This window comes from Eschrichtius robustus, chromosome 6 (genome assembly GCF_028021215.1).
Source record: "Eschrichtius robustus isolate mEscRob2 chromosome 6, mEscRob2.pri, whole genome shotgun sequence".
NCBI classification, from domain to species: Eukaryota; Metazoa; Chordata; class Mammalia; order Artiodactyla; family Eschrichtiidae; genus Eschrichtius; species Eschrichtius robustus.
In genome coordinates this window covers 26,769,348-26,786,177 of record NC_090829.1, presented here as the reverse complement: position 1 = coordinate 26,786,177, position 16,830 = coordinate 26,769,348, and the positions used below count along the sequence as shown (strand labels likewise).

At 33.1% G+C, this 16,830-nt stretch overlaps 1 pseudogene; it reads left to right on the top strand.

The window, feature by feature from the left end:
* Positions 1 to 3,565: 3,565 nt before the first annotated feature.
* On the top strand, positions 3,566 to 4,129 carry LOC137766758 (molybdopterin synthase catalytic subunit-like; annotated as a pseudogene).
* The last annotated feature ends 12,701 nt before the right edge of the window (positions 4,130 to 16,830 follow it).

The window sequence follows — 16,830 nt, the reverse complement described above, 5'->3', positions numbered from 1 at the left end:
TCTCAACACATAAAAAATCTGGTATTATCTTATATATCTTTAAAGGTTTGTTTTTTGCTTGCTCTAACTAGGATGTAAATCTCATAAAAATTAGAACCATTTCTGCTGTGTTCGCTACATATCTTTAACACCTGAAACAATATCTGGTATAGGAGGACCTCACTAAACATTTTCTAAGGGAATGAAAATCAGTGCCCTGTTGTATTAACAGTCATCAGTGTGCTGGAGCTGACTCAGACTGGCCCAGGGAGCTGATCGTGTGCCTTTCTCCCCAGCTCTCCATTCAGTGACATGACATTGTTAGCTTGAAGGAGATCTTGGTGGAAATATTCATGCCATATTAATCAGCAATGCCACAAATAAGGGCTTTTTTCCTTCTTTCTTAAGAGTTGGTTATTAAACATTTACTAGCATACCCCATGTTATAAATATTCAACTGCATAGCTGTTAACTCATTTTTGATGAGTTCTACTCTGACTGTTGAGGATGCTGGTTTTGATGGTAGGGGCTTGGAGTTTGTCACCAGTGACAGTATGAGGACAGAGCTGCAAAGCTAGCGACAGTTCCTGTTCTATCAACTTCTGGTAGGTTTACCTCTAGCCCTGCGGGTTATGGTAGCTATCTGGGTGCAGAGCCTGTCTTTTTATGTCTCAGGGCTCACACTCACTGATTTAGCCTATGAGTAAGCAGGTGGTAATGGTTGTCACAAACAGGAATGAAAGACAAAACAGTAGAAGGAAACCTTTCTCCTAAATAGAAAAATACAATCGTATCTAGAGGGTGTCCTAAAACCATAGTGCAGTTTTGAGTCTCAATAACCTTGTAACTATAACGGCACAAACATAAAAAAGAATCATCTGAAAATTTAATTACTCTGACTTAGTTCCTTTTGAATGTTTTGAATTTTATATGTAACTTTAATAATTTTAAGCAGGCAAATCAAGGGAATAATAGTCAAATATAAGAAAACTATTTATATAATGAACAAATTTTATAGCATCCCCAAAGATGAGACAACCAAATCAAAGGTTAAGATAAACCTAGAAATTGTCTGATTTAAATATAGTCCCTCTAGGTCACTTTATGCTATTGTTTACTTATTCTCAATGAAGAAAACTAATTAATTTTAAGTAATAGGTGTAAAACTTATAGGATTGGAATAAAGTATTACCTGATTCAATTCAAGTATTCGTATTTCTTCAAATTATTATTCTTTGAATCATATTTAAAATGAGCATTCTAGTGTTAAAAATTCAACAGTTAAGACTATATTTAATGTTTTATAATTTAACGCAATCATATTTTGTAAAAAATATATTATTAAAGCTTGCTGCACTGAATTTTAGTTAATCATTGAAAGATTAATCAGAAACATACGAATTTATAATCAAGCACTACCTTCTCTTTGGGAACAGAATTAACAGATTTTGAAGAACTTGATAAAATTAAATGTCCACATGGCCAAACAAAAGAAAATATCCTTGAATGCCTTAGTTTATGAAAATTTTAAAAAAAACAATAAAACATTTCTGATATATTTTATATTTTTTGCTAAATAACTCAGTTAAATTAATAATGTAAAATGTATGGAATTTAGAGGTCAGCTGATCCAAGTTTGAATGTAGGTTTCTGTTACTTTCTGGATGAATGATCTTTACCAAATTAATTGAACACTCTGGCATTTATATAATTCACCTATTTTTCCCCACTTAGTGTCAAGGATGAAGACAAAAATCAAATAAAAACAAAACAGGTTATATAAAAAAACCAACAGGATTAAACATGCCTCTTGTGCATCTCATCTCACTGTAATTGCATTATATAAGATTTATTATCAGAATACCTAGTAAATAGTAAATGATCAGTATGTTAGAGTTGTTACAGGATTATTACTATTTCTGGTGCTTTGAGTACTGAAGACAGAGAATTTTCCTTATTCTGGACCTACTGAATTTCTTTAAAGCTTGAAGTTAATGTCTTAGCAGATACTTTGCCAAAGTAAAAACCCTTTACGAGAGTGCTTTTGCTACAAACTAGGAGGAAAATGGGGTATCACAATGACATTGCTAAAACACAGTCCAGCATAGCCTAGACTAGCAACACCAAAGCATTTATTCCACTGTCATCACAAAGTGACCCAACAATTACTTTTTATTAAGTTGCTGCTTAATTACAGGGCCTCTAGTTACCCGCCATTATCAGCAGAAACAGTCCATCCAATAGACAGAGTATCTTGCTTCCTCTGGCAAGGTAATCTGTATATATGTTTAATTGCTTAGGTAGATGTTTGCCCACAAGAGACATTCTCACTCTAAACCTTATTAAAGATTAATATCCCAACTTTTCCTGGTGTCCATCTGCTCTTATTTTTCTTCTAGTTTAAGCTTCATATTTGAAATGTTTAAAGTTATTTTCTGAGAACTGTAAGATCTCTTTCTATGTGTTTCTGTTGTCTACCCATCTCATTTAAGAGCTTTTATAATTCTAGTTTATGTTCTTCTGACTTCTAACATTTTCTTCACATCTTTCAGCTCATTTATTATAGTCTTTCTCTGCGTTTTGGTCATTGTTTTATAATGTGTCTTACTTTTCTGTAAGTGCCTTTTCAGATGTTCATTACTCTCCATTATTTTCCTTTTCTTGCAGTATATTCATATAAGGGTCAAAATAAAATCCCTTAGGGGATGGAGAGTCCTTGACCTAAGAGTCCTAACCTCCAGAACTATAAGAAAATAAATTTCTGTTGTCTAAGCCACTGTCTCTGGTATCTCTTACCCTAGCAAACTAATACAGTTAGTTTTTCAAAAAAAATGTGAACCTAAGTGGAAATTGTTTTTTGACTGTTGTTAATATTTTTTAAGTTAGTGATCACAATTTTAGGGTTAAATTAATTGAAAAAAAGCTTTTATTTAATTATGTTTATATCGTATTAGAATACAATATAAATAACCATTTCAGGTTTCCAATTATCAGAGATTATTTCCCCTTAAATCATAATAATACATATTTGCTCATGATGTAAATAAATTCACTGTCCTAGATTTTAGACCTGCAAAATATAATATATTAGAGATTATTTAGTCCAAATTAATCTATTTTAATTTTTACAAGTCATAAAACATTTTTATATTTCTCATTAAAAATGAAAAGTAACAAAATCACACATTAAAAAATTATTTCTAACAAATGTTCTAATTAAAAAATTATCTAATTAGATATAAATGATTCTAAAATGATGCATCACTTACTAACTTTGAAGTTTTAAACTTTCAAGTTGATAATATTGCAGTCTTTCAATAGAACTTTCCTCACTTCTTAAAACGTGTACAAAGGCGCCTCCGCCTCCGCGGACTGGGATACCTCGGGAGGCTTCCCTAACCGGATGGTGCCACGGAGCCAGGTTGTAGTGTAGTATTTTGCAAAAAGTGCTGAAATAGCAGGAATTCACTCAGAGACCATTTCTGTGCCACAAGAAATAAAAGCATTGCAGCTGTGGAATGAGAGAAACGCGCCATCCTAGATTGGCTGATGTCAGAAATCAGGTAACGTGCTGTTCGTCAAGGATATGTCGAGGTTGGAGATCAGCTCCTCCTGCTTCATTCAGGAGATAAAATTCCCCCCTAATGGGGGGAATAGGAGGATAGGGCTTCTCTTCCACTTGGGAAGATATGAATGAAGTTGAAGAGAAATCTAAAGATATAATGAAATTCACATCTGAGAAATTTTCAGTAGATGAAATCTCACAGCTGGTGATTTCTCCACTCTGTGGTACAATATCCCTATTTGTAGGGACTACAAGGAATAACTTTGAAGGGAAAAAAGTCATTAGCTTAGAGTATGAAGCATATCCACCAATGGCAGAAAATGAAGTCAGAAAAATTGGTAGTGACATTAGGCAGCAATGGCCAAACACATAACAGTGTTCCATCCACTTGGCTTAGTTCCAGTGTCAGAAGCAAGCTTTATCATTGTTGTGTCCTCTGCCCACAGGGCTGCATCCCTCGAAGCTGTGAGCTATGGCATTAATACTTTAAAAGCCAAGGTGCCCATATGGGAAAAGGAAATATATGAAGAATTATCATCCTCTTGGAAAAGAAACAAAGAATACTTTGGGGCAACCAGTGATTAAACCACTTAGGTATTTTAGAGTTTTAAAACTTAAATTTGGTAAGCTCTTATCTTTGATCACATTTTGATTTTTCTTCTCCAGAAGATAGTTTACTGAACATAATCTCTTATGTGACACCAGTGGAACAAAAGAGAGAAAAAAGTAAAAATAAATGAGTGTTTAGGATGAGGGCTTACACGAGAACTAGAGATAGTGGAAAGAAAGGTTAAATTTAGGGGGAAAAATGGAAGAATAATTTAAATGTAAGCAAAGATGCCTGAGGTAGGCATATTATTCCATGACTAAATTCTACTTGTAACTTGACTCACACTGAGGTGTGGCCCCCTCCTCAATGACTATCTCAGAAGCTGGACCCCAACCTCCTCCGCCTATACCCAATGATGCCATTGTCATCATGGATGTATTTTGGGAATATTGGCAGAACTAGAAGACATAAACAGTCTTTATCAGATACTCGATATGATATATTTTTAGAATTTACATATTTAAAAAATAAGCTAAATAAACATGATTTTAAAAGTTTAGAAGGAACATTTTCCTGTTTTTTAAAATTCAGTGATAATACCTAAGATATTTCATAATATGGAGATTTCTAGTATTTCAGAATCTATAATCTTACCGTAATACTTACTGTGTTTTTAGTTATTAGTATTCTAGAACTATATATATTAGCATAAAATTGTTATACAACAAGGCAAACTAACTAGCAACAAGAGTACTTTGTGTTATAGTGTTAGTTATAAAATTGGACCCACACCAAATTAAAAAGGAAAATTATATGATTATTTAGTAAAGCATTTTCAGATAGTTTTCTTTTAATTGCTTAAGCAACATTATCATTAGTGAAGTCATTAATAGAGTTATGTTTTCTGCAAGATCTTTATACTAAGTAACGGTCCAGTTTTTGCTTGGCCATCCTATATACTGTCTTGATAGATCTTGGTATATAAGTTCCACATAGTTCTTCTTTTAATTGAAGTATAGTTGATTTACAGTGTTGTGTTTGTTTCAGGTGTAAGCATAGGGATTTGGGTTTTGGGGTTTTTTTTTTTGCAGATTATATTCCATTATAGGTTATTACAAAATATTGGGTATATTTCCCTGTGCTGTACAGTAGATCCTTGTTACTTAAAAAAATAAACAAATAAAAAAAAATACACACACATAACAAGATAGAAGTTAACACTTATCGTCGTGTTAAACTGAAAGCTAAAGAACTTGAAGAGTTATTATATGAGAAAGTAAAGGGCACTTCATAGGTTTTAGAGTGTGGGTTCTGGAATCAGGTTGCCCGAATTTTAACTTAAAAATGTTAAAGTAAATTTCTGAAGGTTCTGTAATCATGAGAAATTTAACATGTTCGTCACTCAGTTATTTCAACCAAAAAACTGGATAATTACAGTAACTATTCTATAGTTATTAAATTTCATAATGCCTCTAAAGAGCTTAAAGCAGTGCCTTACACACGGTAATCCCTCTGTACATGGTCCTACTGTCATTATTTATGTTCATATGAAATATGTGGCAGAGTTTAATCTAGACATAGTGCTCATTAAAAAATGGTGAATCGATAACTTTCTCAATGATAATATGGTATTACAATATGATATTGAACACCAGAAGGAAAAAAATTACTATGCATTCATTAATTTTCAAATAGCATCCAATGTTCACTTCTCATCGGGGTTCATCCTACACTGACTTTTTTTTGAGAGCAAGAATTATGTTTTTACTATTTTAAAAAATCATTATTGAAAAAATTCTAGATTAGAGCCTCCTTATACACAGTAGGTACTCTGCTCAAGTTTGCTAAAAACTTCCATACCATTAACTTTAAAATAGAGTTGTCTTTCATCAAAGTAAATGAGACTTACTATGAAAAATTATTTTTTATAACTAAAGAAACATGACACATTTGATTTAAATTTCTTTTAAAGTAGCTGGATGTAAGCAGGAGGAAAAATGGAAAAGTTAATGCTAATTCAGAATTTGCATTTACAACTGTTTTATCCTGAGAAGAAAGTTCTTTGGTATTTATTAAGGAGCTTAAAGCTCCTTTGCCTAATTTATCTCTACCAGAGGAAAAATGCATAAGCTCAGGCATTACATGAAATAATAGTCTTATTTGACAGAACTAATTAACCTAGATAAAACTTAAAGTAATTATAAAATAAAATTTCCCCCTCTCCCCGGTACATTATGTGATGAAGTTGTAGATTTTTCAGTTCCAAAAGGATATGGAAATGCTGTCACTGGATTCAAGAAAAGATTAAATGATTGCTAAAAATAGCCCTAGTTTGTAAAGTAAGCATGGTAAAGATGTAGATAATTAAATTTGTGGCTTAGGGCATGAGATAACTACCTTTGGGGAATAAGGAAAAATAAGCTACATCCTCACTCCAGTTTCCTACTTCATCATTAAAAAAAAAAAAAAAAAATCAGCAGATATTTGATGTGCCTAAGGAGGTTACTTGTAGTAACAATACAAAAAATAGTTCTAACCAAATATATGCATGTATGCATATGTGTGTGTACATATAAATAGTATCTGAATATATATAATGTGCATGTATTGTGTACATGTGTTAATGTATAAGCATTGAACCTTCAAATATGTATTCCTTAAGGAAAATTTTGAAAAGAGGCATTGTCAAATATTGAGACCAAATCTATCTGTCATTTAAGCACAGAAAATTTCTATGAAAAAATTTCAGGTCACTGTGGTACACTGATAATATATGACCTCTCTGAAGATAGGTTGAGCTTAAAAGTAAGTTTATGGAAAAAGCTATTTAGGAGTCAAATTCCTTATTTGCCATGTAGCTAAAATGTGGTAAATACTGGGTGAAACATCAGGAATAGAAAGCTAGAGTTCTCCCCTAAGTCTTCTGCTAACAGTGGAAGGAAATAATGGTGCTGCTTCAGGATTTGGTTCTGTCTGCTTAGGGAAAATGCTTTTTCCCTCCAGAGGAGGATTGTTTAGTGTGGAACAGAGGCTCTGCTGAAAATAGAGTAAATAGAATTTGATGTAATTATTTCGTTCTCTGTGTTCTCACTACTTAGACCATATTATCAACCCATACTGGGAAATACATTATATGAAAATGTAGTTTAAAATTGAATAGAGTAACATTCTAATCCCACTAATCTATTTTATATCTCAAATTCATTCTTTTGGCATGAGGAAAGCAATAAAAAACAAACCCACAGTTTTCCACCAAGCACAAATATCCTTGATTTTCTAATGAAGAAGCTGATGAAAAGGGCAGAAATGAAATAATATGATTTTTATTGTAAAAACATACCCAAAATATTTGCTTCAAACCACTTTTCCTGATATCTACCTATGTCTATCTATATATCTGTCTGTCTCTCTAAGGAGAGAGATTGATTTTCATTAATTATTTTTTGATTTTCAGTTATTTATATAGTTGTCCCTCAGTATCCTTGAGGGATTTGTTCCAAGACTCCCCCGCCTTTCCCCATGGATACCAAAATCCAGGATGCTCAAGTCCCTTATATAAAACAGTGTAGTATTTGCATAAAACCTACACACATCCTCCTGTATATTTTAAATCATCTCTAGGTTACTTACAGTGCCAAATGCAATATAAATGCTAAGTATAATAAATTGTTATAAAGAGAATACCCCATAGCTACCAGTCAGGTCAAGAAAGAGAAATCACCAGTCCTCCAGAAGTTATCCCCCACAGCTCCCTCCCTACCATGTAACAACTTATCTGACTGCGAGGGCAATTAATTTTTTCCACTTTTCTTCATATTATTTTTACTATTGCATGGTGTGATATGTATCACAAAACCTAATGTTTAATTTACTATGTTTTGCATAGAACTCACCGAACTGAGATTATATAGTATGTACTCTTTTGTATTTGAGCTTCTTTCATAATCATTGTGTTTGTGGGATTCATCCATGTTGTGTAATGCTGTAGTTTATTTTTATTTTTGTGTATTATACTATTACATGTATACAGTCTTTTTATCCCTTTCTACTGTTGATAATTATCTTAATAGTTCCCAGTTTTTGTCTGTTACAAATCATTGAGCTATGATTATTCTTGTAAATGGCTCTTGGTATATAAGCATACACATTGTATTGATTTTATACCTAGGTGCAGCATTGCTGAGTAGGAGTAGTTGTGTATGTTCATCTTTAGTAGACAATGCCAAACTTTACAAATTTATCTGCCTCCTGAAATATATAAGAGCTTTGCTTGGGCTACATCCTTACCATGCCTCGTCTTCTCAGCCTTTTTCTTTTACAACCATTCTTTGGCTATTAATGGTATTACATTGTTGCCCTAATATAGATTTCATGGCCTTATATTTATTGGTCACTTGGATATCCTTTTTATCCTCTTTTATGAAAACTGATATGTCGTTTTCTTATTTTTTTTTTTTTTTGTTGACTGGTAAGAGCTTTTTATATAAAGTAAATATAAAATCTTTGTCTGCTGTATGTGATGCTGAGCTCTTCTCACATTCCGCAGCTTTTATTTTCTCTCTCTGCATGATGTCTTTTGATGTTATAACAGATCAAAAATACCAGATTTTTTCCTTAGGATCAGTATTTATTGTCTTGTCTTAAAAAAAAAAATCCTACCAAAGATCATTTTCATATAAAATTGCACAAGTCTTATTGTTTTGCCATTCTGACTTATTTAAGAAAGTCTTTAAGTATTACACAGGCTATCTAGAGCCTGAATGCACTGATAGAACATTGGATTGCCTTATTTTGTACAAACCTTCTGCTAGTTCATTATTTGACAGCAATACATCAATCCATTAATTTTCAATTTCCACAATTAATTAATAAAAGTCCCTGCAGTGAACTTTGTTTTTTTTTGAAGGGTGTGGTTAAATCTGAAACAGGAAGGGTTGATAGGATTTTATTTATGAAAAATTTTCTTAAGCAATAAGGACACACTGAGGTAAGCTAGACTACTTCATTTGTGCTATGGTCCCATGGAGGAATAAACCACTGTTATGTTGACACTCCTGCTGTATAATCAATGCAATCCATAATGAGCAGAGACAGCAGTATAAATATCACACTGCAACATATGTCAGGGAAAACAATTCTTAAAAAAAACACCCATTTTCTCTAATGTGTTTCTATAGGAACTGAAACTGAGTGTCAGTCGGATGCCTGTAAATAAATTATTTTTGAATCTGAATTTCTACGCTGGAAGAAGCCATTAGTTCTCAATCCTGAGCCAATCATGCTGGATCATGAATAGTCATCTCCTGATAAATTGATCTGTTTATTGTATTTTAGAGTCTAAAAACTATTGAAGCAATAGTTGTGATCAAGTTTGTAATTAAACATCTTTTTATTCAAGCACATGGTGAAGAAGTCACTTTAGTTTTCAGGCTAGAACATAGATATGAATTCATTCATCATCAAACATTTATTGAATGCCAAGCCTGCATTTACTCACTGTGCTGTCCACAAGTGTTCCAGAAACACCTATTACTGACCTTGAGTTCCTCTTAGTTTTCCATAAACATATCTTCTATGCCAGAAAAATTGAATTCTCAATAATCTGCCAGCAATTGTGAGTGTGTGTGTGTGTGTGTGTGTCCTTCCTGATTGTGTGTCTTGTGTCTCAAGATAACAACAAAAATTGAATGAATAACTGATTTTAAGGCTATGATGAACTTACAAAATGGAAGTCACTATAGGACTTCATTTATTTTGGAAGTAATTTTATAATATTTTAATTGTACAAGATAAACCACCAGCTACTTTTTAAATCTGAAAACATATATGGAAAGACTATAGTAAGTATTTTAGCAGTTAGACAAACTGAGTATTTAAAACTTATCAAGGCATCTTTTCCTAAACAGGCAAACTTATTCTTTCATATTTTTATAACACAATTATACTAAATGACCTCTTGATAATCTGAAATATAAAATTTTTGTGAATTTGTGTGTGTGTGTGTGTGTATATAGCAGTAGTAGTAGTAATTGTAGTAGTTGTCTAGTAGTAGTAAATCAACAGCAAAAGTGAAGAACATTAAATATAGATGTTCATTCAGATGATTGGTATTGGTATTTAAAATTTTAAATACCAAAATTTTATTTTTTTTCTATATATGTTAATTCAATAAAAGGCTAGTAAGTAAAACTTTATATCAAGAAGTGACAGTTGGTTTAAAACAGTTGCAAATGTGTTATTTATACGGGGTACAATATTAAGAGAATTTGGCTTGGAATCTTGGCTCTTCCTGTGAGCCTCACCTTTGGTTTCTAGTTTGCAAGAAACTCTTCTCTAAAAGAATAAGTAAACAGGGACCCCTTATGTTTGGTGAGACAACAGGCTTATGCAGTGTTTGGGATCATCACAAATTGAAGTACAAAGCCCTGGAAGAGGCAAATGAAAATGAGGGTCTCTGCAGCTTATCCTTCATGATCTTTATGGTAATCCTCTGATTATACATAAATGTATAGAGGGCGGTAAGGCTGGAGAGACAGAATCTGATTGTCCTTGTACTCGATTTCTAAGTATATGAGAGTATGAACTGAATGAATAAGAATTTGTTCATCATACCTTACCACATTAGCAAATGAGTGACTGTCCGACTTTCAGGTATGTGTAAATTACCTGGGCTGTTTATTAAAACCGTTTTGTCTCATATACAGAGATTCTGATTCATTGCATCTGCAGTGAAGCTCAGAAATCTGCAGTATTAATAAGCAAGCCAAGTGACTGTTATAAATAGACAAGTTTTGGAGACAGTGCTTTACAGGAGGTTAGGAACTATCAGTAGAGACAGGCCAGTAAATCCATTTGTAAAAGGCTTAAGCAAATTCTGTGATTATAGATTTGTTCTTGGCAGCATAAGAAATTTAAGAAAAAAATGACCAACAAGCTAAATTTTTAACATCAGCAACAATTAATCCTAAAAACTAACTGTCAAGGGTCAACATGAACTCATCCAAAATCCTTTCTTTGAATATGGGCAATGAACAACAGTCTAATTTAGAAAAGTGTTTTTCTTAAAATTTTTCGCAATCATACAACTACACTACTACTGTCTTCCAACCACCACCTCTACCCTGGGCCAAGCCATCAGCATATTTCGATGGATTATTGAAATATTCTATTGTTTTTCCTAGTTTTTTGTATTTATCTTCATCTTACATAATATATATTTCCTTACTTTTTTGATTTATTGTCAGCCTCCTACTGCCCCCATTAGAATGTAAGTTTCACTGAAGTAGAGACTATTGTCTCTTAGTACACAGTTTTGTACTTATAAAATGTTTTTGTACTTATAAAAACACCTGGTATACAGTGAGAGCTTAAGTATGTTTTAATAAACACTTCTCAATGAATATTTTTAAGTGACTGAATTAAACAACCTAGAAATCATTTCCAGGGCAACAACAATTTTCTAATAGAGATACTGAATGTTTGCATGACAGTCATCATTTATTATTAAAAAATATCAATAAATAATTAATTAACACTATGTGCTAAAGAGTAGACTCCTTCTCATCCTTGGGTCTGTTTTCCACTTCTCTCCACTACCAACCTCCCTAGTTTCCCTCTTGTTTGACTCCTGCCTGGCATCAGAAATCCCTATATCTTTATATTTTCTGGTTTGCACATAGACACATAGCAGTCTAAGTCCTGTTTCTACCATAAGTTATCTTCCTAGCTCTCTTGTGTAGTAAGAAGCAGGATAGGAATAACAGCTTTTTGGCAGTTTCCCCAACAATCTAGAGGGGCATACTCACTGTTACCATTATTATCCACAGGGTAAAGAAAATGTATAGATCAAACAGAGAGGGATAAGTAATCTGGCCAAAGCTTTACCAAAGAAGCCAGCCAAGGAGCTATTTTATTGGGTACTACAGTTTTTGACACATATACCAGGAATATTTGGTATAAATAAACTTTCTCATTCTAAGCATGGTCTATCATTCTATAGATAATTCAAGTGACAATATTTGAAGAGATAGAAGCCATCTGAGGCTCATGTCAGTCAGGACCCACTCTAGATTGGTGTGTCTTCAAATAATTACTACTTTGGGGTAACTAAGGCAGCATAAAACTGTCTTAGTCCTTGCTGTCACTTCTATCTTGCTCTTCTTTTTAAAATAGACTCAGCAATTTTCTGCTTGATTTCCTTGGTAGGACCTACTATTAATTACCTTTTCATCATTGCACTAAAAGTCACCTATATTTTAATCATTAAGCCTGTGACTAACTGACAAAATTATTTTCACCAAGTTTGTGTAATGTTTGGAACCAAAGAACCTAGATCTATGAAAAGCATTAAGTAGCATGTGTCATCTTATAGTACTTATGTGACTAAATGACTTGGGAGTAGCTTTCAGACGTGTGGTAAATTGTATACCTTCAGGAAATATGTTTTATTGACTGTTTGTTTTAGAGAGTATATGAATCTTTGTGCTTTTTTTTTTTCCCACCGTTTTCTCTTTTTTTTCTTATTGGGGTATAGTTGTTTTACAATGTTGTGTTAGTTTCTACTGTACAGTGAAGTGGAGTTCCCTGTGCTATACAACAAGTTCTTACTAGTTATCTATTTTATACATATTAGTGTGTGTATGTCAATCCCAATCTCCCAATTCATCCCACCACAACTTTCCCCCCTTGGTGTCCATACATTTGTTCTCTACATCCATGTCTCTATTTCTGCCTTGCAAACCAGTTCATCTGTACCTTTTTTCTAGAATCCACATATATGCATTAATATATGATATTTGTTTTTCTCTTTCTGACTTACTTCACTCTATATGACAGTCTCTAGGTCCATCTGCGTCTCTACAAATGACCCAACTTGATTCCTTTTTATGGCTGCGTAATATTCCATTGTATATATGTACCACAACTTCTTTATCCATTCGTCTGTCAGTGGGCATTTAGTTGCTTCCATGACCTGGTTATTGTAAACAGTGTTGCAGTGAACATTGGGATGCATGTATCTTTTTGAATTATGCTTTTCTCTGGGTATATGCCCAGTAGTGGGATTCCTGGGTCATATGGTAATTCTATGTTTAGTTTTTTAAGGAACCTCCATACTGTTCTCCACAGTGGCTGTATCAATTTACATTCCCACCGACAGTGCAAGAGGGTTCCCTTTTCTCCACACCCCCTCCAGCATTTATTGTTTATAGATTTTCTAATGATGCCCATTCTAACTAGTGTAAGGTGATACCTCTCTGTAGTATTGATTTGCATTTCTCTAATAATTAGTGATGTTGAGCAGCTTTTCATGTGCCTCTTGGCCATCTGTATGTTTTCTTTGGAAAAATGTCTATCGAGGTCTTCTGCCCATTTTTTGATTGGGTTGTTTCTGTTTTTTTAATACTGAGCTTCATGAGCCGTTTATATATTTTGGAGATTAATCCTTGGTGGATTCGTTTGCAAATATTTTCTCCCATTCTGAGGGTTGTGTTTTCGTCTTGTTTATAGTTTCCTTTGCTGTGCAGAACTTTGTGCTTTTCTAACATTGCTTTGTTAGCATTATTTTGTTCAAGTAATTAAAGTCACAGTTAAGCAAATGTTTTATCCAAACTGCACAAATCAATTCCAAAAGTTGATTGGAATTCTATGGCTCCAATTTATATAACGTTTGCTTGTGTTCCTTATTTTATTAAGAGGGGTAATTGGATTGTGTAGTACTCTGTGGAATTTTTGTTTTGTTTAACTTTTATGTTTACCAAAGTATTGTCTGTACCTAGTTTAAAAAGGCAGAGTACTCAAAAGCCCAAAACAAAAAACACAATCCTTTACATGAAACATAACACACTCATATCCCAAGCTCCAGAGGAAACCACTTTCAATTCTTTACCTCTTCTGATGCAAACATAACAGTTTATAATGCTATTTTTTCACTACACACATTACCTATCGTCTTCTTCTGTGGAAGAGATAAATTCTCTTACATTTATTGCTGAGAATAGATGCTTTGGAGATAAGTTTTTCAGATCTTGCAAATCTGAAAACATGCTCTTTTTACTTTCACATTTGATTGGTAAATTTGTTAGAATTCTCAGTTGCAAATAAATTTTCCTGAGTTTTTTTTAAGGCATTACTCATTGCTCTTATAGCACCTTGTACTGCTTTTGAGAAGTACAATGTCATTCTCATTCTGGTCCTTCATTTGAGGACCTGAACCTTTTTCCCTCACTTTGGAAGCTTTTAGGATATTCCTTTTATCTCTATTGTTTTACAGTCTCACAAACATGAGATTTTGTGTGTGTGTATCTATCATGCTGAACATTTTGCACACCTTTCAATGTGAAAACTCATATTCCTTAGTTGTGGAATTTTATTTTTTGTGTAATTTTTAAGTAATTTCCTCAGCTCCATTTTTCTTCCTTTTTTCCCTTTCGGTAACTTGTGTTGGTTGTATTAACTGTTGTCTCTAATTTTTTAATCATTTCTCTCTTATTCTCTGTCTGATTTTTCTTTTATATGTGATATTTTCTCAACTTTATTGTCATCTTTCTAATAATTTTTGTCTGTAATGTTATTATTATTATTCTTTTAATTTCCAAAGGCTTTTTGTTATCATCTAAATGTTTCTTTTTAAAAATAAACTGTTTTTAGGTTAGGGACAAAATATATTTTTCCTCCTCTGAGTTTATTAACTATAGTTTTTCTTATTGTTTATTCTTTGTTATCTTTTTTCTTTTGTTTTCTTCCTCCCATATTAGAAAATTTTGTCAAATATTTCTTGATCTTTTGTTTACTGAGGCATCTCAGTGTCTAGAATAGTACTTTTTGTTGGAAGAATAGATGATCATTTGGCAGTCTTTATTTTAAAAGCAGATACTGAAAATCTGTTATGAATGCCTATGAGCAGGTTTGAACTTGTCAGCGTCTCAGTTTTACTGTGGAGTGGTCACAGGGAGAGAGGTGGACCATTTAGTTTGGTGACTTTCAAACATGGGTATCTATGGATTTTTTTCTCTTAGGCCTATTCTTAAAAGGGTTCTCTAATCTCTGGCTTGATGCATGTGGATGTAGGTAATTCTGTCTTCTAGAATCTATAACCTGAGTGGGGGAAAGGATGCTAGAGGTTCTCACTCTTCCTTATCTAGACTTTTACTTAATATCAGTGTTTTCAGAATGATGACTCAACCTGATTTGCTGTACAGAGTACTTGCCCCTAAACCCAGTTTCTCTGACTCATTTTCTGCAGAGAGCAAAGCCAATGTCTACCGGGCTTCAGGAGGTATCTTGTCCTCCATGGATGGGTGGGGCGGGGGGAGGAAATCTAGAGATGACACTGCTTCTTATATCTACTTTCAACTAATCCATGTACAGCAACACTTCTCACCCACTCTCAGAGTAGGTGGAAAGATATATAAAATTAGAGGACTCTTAGTTACATTTGAATTTCAGAAAAACAATAAATATATATTTTTCAATAAGTAGGCCCCGTGCATTGTTTGGGACACATTTATGCTTCCAAAAGTTATAATTTTCAGGTTTAACCGAGTTTTCTATTTTACCTGGTAAGTCTACCAGAGACACCTGTTGCCATCAGTTCCTAATCTCTTCTTGAGTATTTTGCTGTGCATTGAATTAAGTTTTAGCTTTCTCTTCACTTGGCATCTAGATTTCAGCTTTTCTACCCTGAAAGTCAGGTAGCACTCATCCATACACTTTTCATCCTCCTAAACTGTGGTTGGTATATTTCACCGCCTTTCTTTCCCTCTCTTTTCTCTATGTATTAGAGAATATATCCCTTTTATTCATTTGCTGTCTTTTGTTGGAATTTTTAGAGAGAGTGGCAAGAAACAAATGCGTTTCATATGACAAGTTTAGCTGGAAGTCTTTGTGATTATTTAAAAATTTTGAGATTTAGTTTCCGAGATATGCTTTCACATAATATTTTGTATTTTTCTACAATAATTGTCTAGGAGTGAATGAATAAACAGAACTAACATTTTTTGATGTTTTAAGAGATTTCTCTTGATTTTAAATGCAAAATGTAAAATAACAAAAGCCTATAGAAAACTTTTGCTTTCATATTCAATTCAACTAATTAAGGTGAATAATTAAACACTTTGACTTGATGCAGTTATTTAAATAAATCTGATATGGATCACTTAATTATATGTTGTACATGTGTGGAAAATAAGAATAACTTTGGTAGGCTTGCTTCTTGTCACACAAACACAGATGCGATCAGTAGTTTCAACCTTAAACAATAAAGTCAGGATCAGTCTCACACTGTTAAAGAAATCCTTAACAACAGAAAATGATTTTCCTATATTTGTATTTAGTAAACTCCAACATACATGAACATTTTTAGTAAATTAAATGGAAAGATTCTTTTATTTGCCTTAAGGAGACATTACTGTATATGCTCCAAAAGATAAATGAAGAGAGTTGAAATTCAGCACAAGATTGAGCATTTGTCAAATCAAAATTGAAGGCAGCAGGCAGTAAATTGGATCTTCTTTTGCAATAACATGTGGTTCACCTTCTATCACTGTAACAAATATTATAATATATACTTTATGACATCGTATCTTTCATCTATTGTTGTTGCTGAAATTTTAAGAATAAGATGGGTCTTTACTGTTGCTGTGGCACAACTCACTGTTAAGCTTGCAAAATTTGTTTCCTTAAGGATGTTTTTCACACAGAGAAAATATGAGCCGCAATTGTCATCTCAGATATAGAA